We start from the raw sequence: 7,012 nt of genomic DNA, 5'->3' as shown, positions 1-7,012 counted from the left end.
CATGTCCTTTCGCATGCTATTACATTACTTTTTAACAATTCACTAGAAACTAGCACTTTCCCAACACTACTCAAGACAGCAAGGGTTACACCAATACATAAAGGTGGTGACCCTACAGACGTAAACAACTATAGGCCAATATCAAACTTACCATTGCTATCCAAAATCTTCGAGAAACTCGTGCACAGGAGACTATATTCATTTATAACGTCACAAAGCATACTCAACCCCAGCCAATTTGGATTCAGAAAAAATAAAAGCACTATGATGCAATTATAAAAATACTAGACCTACTTTACAAAGCATTGGAAAATAAGGAATATCCGCTAGGAATTTTTATTGACCTAAGAAAAGCGTTTGACACATGGCAAACTTGACCACTATGGCATAAGAGGCCATGCGCTTGTATATTTTAAATCCTACCTTTCTAATAGGTATCAGTATGTCACCATTAAAGACACAGCCTCATCAATATGGCCACTTGATACTGGAGTTCCGCAGGGAAGTGTCCTTGGACCCCTGCTCTTCCTCATTTACAGCAATGATCTTCCAAACATATCCCAACACCTGAAACCCATTCCCTTTGCTGACGACACGACTTATGTCATCTCCCACCCTAATCTTGCCACCCTCAACACCATTGTTAACGAGGAGCTGCTCAAAATATCGACTTGGATGACAGCCAATAAACTAACACTTAACACTGGCAAAACCTACTATATTATGTTTGGTAGCAGAGCAGGTGTTGTGCAACTTAACATTAAGATCGACAACACTCTAATTACTAGACATAATGAGGGCAAATTCCTTGGCCTATACCTCAACAACAACCTAAATTTCAGCACCCATATCCAACACATAACAAAAAAAAGTATCCAAAACGGTGGGGATCCTCTCCAAGATACGATACTACGTACCGCAAACTGCCTTTCTCACACTATACCATTCACTTATATATCCATACCTCACCTATGCTATCTGTGCTTGGGGATCAACTGCAGCAACACACCTAAAGCCAATAATAACCCAACAAAAAGCCGCAGTAAGAATAATCACTAAATCCCATCCCTGGCAACACCCTCCCTCCACTCTTCATAGATCTAAACTTACTCCCTGTTCAGAACATCCACACTTACTACTGTGCAATCTATATCTTAATGCTACACTTAATTGCTACACTCTTAATGCTACACTTTGTCACTGACTCCTGCTTTAGTATTATATGTATCATAGAAGTGGTACGCTGGTACTGTCTGGTCAAGTTCTTAACCCTCCACCTAGTTTGTTTATCTACAATTTCCTGCTTTAATTTCATGGAAATCATCCTCTTTTTCTTCTCAGCACTGTCCTTTGCACTTGCTTTCTTAGGACCCATGGTTAAAAAACAAGAATTAATTGCACGAAACGTAAGGAAAACACGAGAATTCCCTCCACCGTGAGTGGAATGGACTGAGCATTGATACATAGTGCCATCTCATGATGGCGTTCGGAAACTCACTTATAACACAGGGTACAAGTTTGCTACCAGGGTACAACATGGTTGTTTTCAAGGTCTGCCACTGCTGCTTCATGTTGTCTGCCACTGCTGCTTCATGTTGTCTGCCACTGCTGCTTCATGTTGTCTGCCACTGCTGCTTCAAGTTGTTTGCCACTGCTGTTTCATATTGTCTGCCACTGCTGTTGCATGTTGTCTGCCACTGCTGTTGCATGTTGTCTTTCACTGCTGCTTCATGATGTCTGCCACTGCTGATTCATGATGTCTGCCACTGCTGCTTCATGTTGTCTGCCATTATTGCTTCATCTTGTCTACCACTGCTACTTCATGTTGTCTGCCACTGCTGCTTCATGTTATCTGCCACTGCTGCTTCATGTTGTCTGCCACTGCTGCTTCATGTTGTCTGCCACTGCTGCTTCATGTTGTCTGCCACTGCTGCTTCATGATGTCTGCCACTGCTGCTTCATGTCTGCCATTGCTGCTTCATCTTGTCTGCCACTGCTGCTTCATGTTGTCTCCCACTGCTGCTTCATGTTGTCTGCCACTGCTACCTCATGACGTCTGCTCCCACTTTTGCTACAGTGTTGAAGAGCTTTCGAATATGTGAAGGTTGTGGGGCAGTACCAGTCGGACAGGCATTAGACAGTTTACTCTTGAACATCGCCAAAGAATCGAACATTTCTGCTACTCTGAGCTAAATTTCAAGGTACTTTTTGTCGTGAAACCAATCAAAATCATATCTATTTCAGTAGTATATCTTCCATTCTATCAAATGAGACAAAAAAAAAAAAAAAAAAAAAACATAAAAACCATACGAAAATATTCTGCTAAGGGGAGGCTAATGGCTGAGAAGTGAACTCCATTATTTATGGTTCAATTTCTTCCATTTTTGGTGTACGTTAAGAGGCATCTTTCCATCATACATTGCCCAATTCCTTAGATCAAGAGAAAGAGCCCCTCACTAGCATCAAGGAACCTCCCTTGAGGCCCGCTCGCATCTGGAAATTTCGCTCACGTCAGCAAAAAATCAACCGAGCAACTACTCGTATGTATCTGGAAAAACTTGTACGTGAATGCACTTGTAAGTAGAGGTTCCACTGTACTGTATCATAAAAAATATATTAGAAAAGTTGTTTGGGGTACGCAACCTTTAATTTATATTGAAATGAATATGATATACTATAGGATGCACCAGGCATGATAGTGGCTTTCTTTGTATTTAACAAACCAAAACTGTAATTACACATCGTAACCTTTGCAAAGAAATAAAATCTTTATTCTTTTATTTTAATTTTTTTATTTGATAATTTTAGCTCCAAATAATTTAACTTACAGAATCAGTTAAAATCGAAGGATACAAATCCTTAATATTATCACATACGTACTTCTCTGTTTGTTAATTTTAACAAATTTTTGAGAATTTTTTAACACACTTTCTATCTTCCACACAGGTAGGGTGACTTCCCCAAAAACATGAAACATAATTCACTATCACACATTCAATATGTTGTCTTACCAGAAAGGGGGAGAAAATATTACTAATTTAAAATACTATGTACATCATTCAAAACTTGTTTCGTGCTTAACTTTTATTAAAAATTATGAATCCTTGTATCATCAGCATAAAAAAATTTAGGAAAAAAAAAAAGAAATTAAAATGCAAAGAAATCAATAAAACTTTATTTGTGTAACCTCATGCATTTATAAAACCATACATTCATAAGGTATGTTAAACACAGTGTGAATTTAAGATAATATTATCATAGAATTTTAATACTAGTTTTATAATTTACTTGATGAAATATACATACAGTAATATTGTTTAACAACATATCCATATATATACATCTGCTAAACAATCATTTCCCACTATCTGCACTTTACCATTATCCTCTCCTCTATTATTTTCTGATGTTTACTCTCATTCCAATCTCATCTATTTAGCTATTGTTCTCTACAATAATCTAAGTACAGTATCTTTCCTTCTTTCACAATTCCTTTTTTTTCTATCTCTCTCTCCCATTCCTTTTTCTGATTAATCCCCTTTTTACTCTTTATTTTTAATTCAGACTCTCCCACTATTTTTTGTTTTGACTTTTGTTATCCTAATTTCCCCTTAATATATTTTTACATCTTCATTTAAGTGGTATTGTAAATTAATATATGTACAGTATACCTAGAAATACTCAGCCATTTTTTCAGTTACAAGTAAAAATAAAATTAATATATAATCCAAAAACTTTTTTTATAAAAAAAAAAAAAAAAAAAAAAAAGGGTGGGGGGGGAGTAGTTAGTACGTTATAGCAAATTATTGTAATGTACACATTTTTAATAACTAATAATTATCATGGATAAAAAAAATCAAATTCACAATACAATAGGAACAAGTCACAACAAATCCAAAAACTGAAAAAGAAAATTAGATGTTTCAGTCTCATCTTTACTACTACTGCCTTGATAATTATCCAGGAGAGATCCTTACTACTCTGGCCTTGATAATTATCCAGGAGCAGTCTTTACTGCTTCAGCCTTGATAATTGTCCAGGACCCATCTTTACTGCTCTGACCTTGGTACTTATCCAGGACAAATCTTTACTGCTTCTGACTTAATAATTATCCAGGACAGAGTAAAATATTGTTCAGATTTGATTCTCAATTTATGTGTTTGTTGTGGTTAAGTATATTGGTATTATGATTTGACTGGCAGAAGATACTGACAAGTATGATAGATGTCAATATATTAAACAAGTTTTTACTCTCACAGTGTTTCTCTAGATATTGAAAAAGACAGTTGCAGAGATTAATTTTACTGAGATGTTTCTCCCTGGAACAAGCTTCATATTGACTGAAAAAGCTTGTTCCACAGGTGAAATGTCTCGATGAAGTTCCTCTCTGCTGCAATTGTCTTCTCAATACTTATCAGCGTTGCACCATTTGTCTCCACTAACATTTCACTCAATGTTAAGTATTATAAAGTCATGACTTGTTAAGTGTTCAGCACTCAGAGGAACATCATCAGACTGAAGATGTTCTGCAGACACAATCTTCCATATACTGTATAGGTATTAATTTAGAAAAGTAATATCACAAAAGCAGATGTGCACATTTATTTAATATTCTATAAACAGTAATAACCTTTTAAGCTGGATATTTTTATAAATACTGCATCTAGACCACTTAAAATGTTAGAAATAGTTATAACTAACTAAGTCATGTAACCTGAGCAATTATATATAAAAAGAGTTCTTTTTGTTTTAAGAGAAGTGCCTAATGCTGGAATCCCAACATAAACATAGTTCAATGCTCATGTTCAGTATAGAAAATTATTGTCATTCAACACATAAATGCCTGGTAATATATATAAAGAGTAGAGCATACGTATTTCCAGTCCACTTCTGAAACTTGCATAGTTTATGAGAACATAATTGTGATGGTGGCTAATTCATATAATAAGTAATAAATAAAAAAATAATAAATGAAAAAGTTAGTACTGATATCATGTACTGAATCTATCTACCCAATTTGTATTTATACTTTAGCTTATGCATATAATATCAAGGATAAAATGTTAAATATCTGATATACTGTATATTTTCAACACCCAGTAATTCTTGTAAAGAAGCATGAGGCCCCTAAGTTATTCTGTTATGGATTAACTTGAAATAGTCTCACCATTAATATACTGACTTCACTGGAAATATAGTATTGCTTATATGTTAAACCCATGGTTTGTAACTCCATAACAGCATACAGAGTCAATTTTACTAAATCATTTGTGCTTTCTACTGTAGTAATTATAAATTACATCATTTTCCAATCAATTACATATTAATAATTTGCCTTGTGTTACAATATATAGTGAGGTTATACAACTGAACAAAGAAAAGCATATTAAGAGTAATTTTAATTATTGTACCAAACCATGTACAGTAACATATAGTACTCTAGAACTGATGCACCTGAAGCAGTAATTACTCAAATATTTGTAAATTCAATAATTATATAGTTCCAGTGATATGTTCTACAAATATATATTCACCCTCACAACTCCTTTATGCTTCCAAAATAAGCCAATGGATTTAGTCAACAACTTTTATACTGATAGAGGATAACATTCTTTAAAAAAAAGATTTTTCACAAAATTCCTTATTGTCAAGGGACCAAATGTCTGCGCCTGATGTGCCTTCTAAGATTACTTTTATCCTTAGTACGGAGAGGGCAGTGGGGACAGGCAAAAGGAGCATCTCCAGTGTGGGTCCTCATATGGATGTCGAGGGAACCTCGATAATCGTAGGACTTCGGGCAGAGGGGGCACTGGTAGAATTTGTTGATGTGAGGAGAGCCAAGAGTTGGTGGTACAAGTCTGGCTGACATCTGGGGAAAGACGAAGGGTGGGTGAGTTTCACTAGATCAAACCAAAATATTCTGGCCTCAGGGGGTCCAGGAAGAACTGTAAAAATTAGGTAATGCATGTTTCATAAAAAGTCATTGTATATGAGTCATCATATTATATAAAATCTCATATTATTTTCTGTAAATGAAGTTGATAACCTCATTTTTTGCAAGCAGTTCCTCATATAAAATCATTCGTATACTGTATATGGGTGTTCATTACCTTTTATCATCACTTGTGGTTTGTGTAATTAAAACTCAAATGTTTTCTTAGGAATATTTTGATGTTTAGACTTAATATGACGATGTAGGTTGCCAAGTTGGGTGGCCCGGTATGAACAAAAATTGCATGCAAATGGCTTCTCTCCTGTATGTGTCCTTTTGTGTCTTTCAAGATCAACACTTCCATAAAATTTCTTGGAGCAAAATGGGCATGCATGTGAGCGTGTTAAGCTTGCAAGTTCTGGAAGGCTGGAAGTGGTCAGCTGGTGTTGCAGAGGATGTCCAGCAGGCAATGCTACACAACTAACTTGTGAGGAGGATGTCGCACAAGACAGCAGGGAGGTGCTTCTAACCTGATGAAGAAAAAGCAGATCACAGTCTGATTGAAAAACATGTATAGAGTTAAATTTTAGTATAAAAATACATTTTATCTTTTCAGAACTCAGTTTTGTTACTGTATTTAATTTAATATTATCAATTTTTATAACTGTAGATTTAAAAGGCAAAAAGTAGACAAAACCAAAAGTTAATTGTTTATTGTATTTCATGAAGTTTTGAACCTGTGCAAATCACTCAGTGCAAAGAGTGATGGAGGCATAATCCTCCTTCTACTAATCAGAGCCTGATCACCAACCACTTAGACAGATGATGCCATCTGATTTCAGTTGTGAACTACTGAATATAAGCAACCCATCTTCAGTGTATTCTTATTATTTTTCTTAAGCATTACTCTACATTACCTTCAGAACCTTCCATGAATATAGATTTTATTTTTCATATATTTTTTTTTTTATTTAAGACAGCATATTTCCATTGCTGTGTTCCTGTCTACAAGAAAACAGTGAGTTGACCTGTGTTGAGTGAAGATGTGCTGGTGAGCGCTCAATAGCAGTAACAACTGTA

This window comes from Cherax quadricarinatus, chromosome 5, assembly GCF_038502225.1.
Source record: "Cherax quadricarinatus isolate ZL_2023a chromosome 5, ASM3850222v1, whole genome shotgun sequence".
Taxonomy (NCBI): Eukaryota; Metazoa; Arthropoda; class Malacostraca; order Decapoda; family Parastacidae; genus Cherax; species Cherax quadricarinatus.
The sequence above is the reverse complement of the archived record's forward strand: the minus strand, read 5'-3'. Positions refer to the sequence as shown.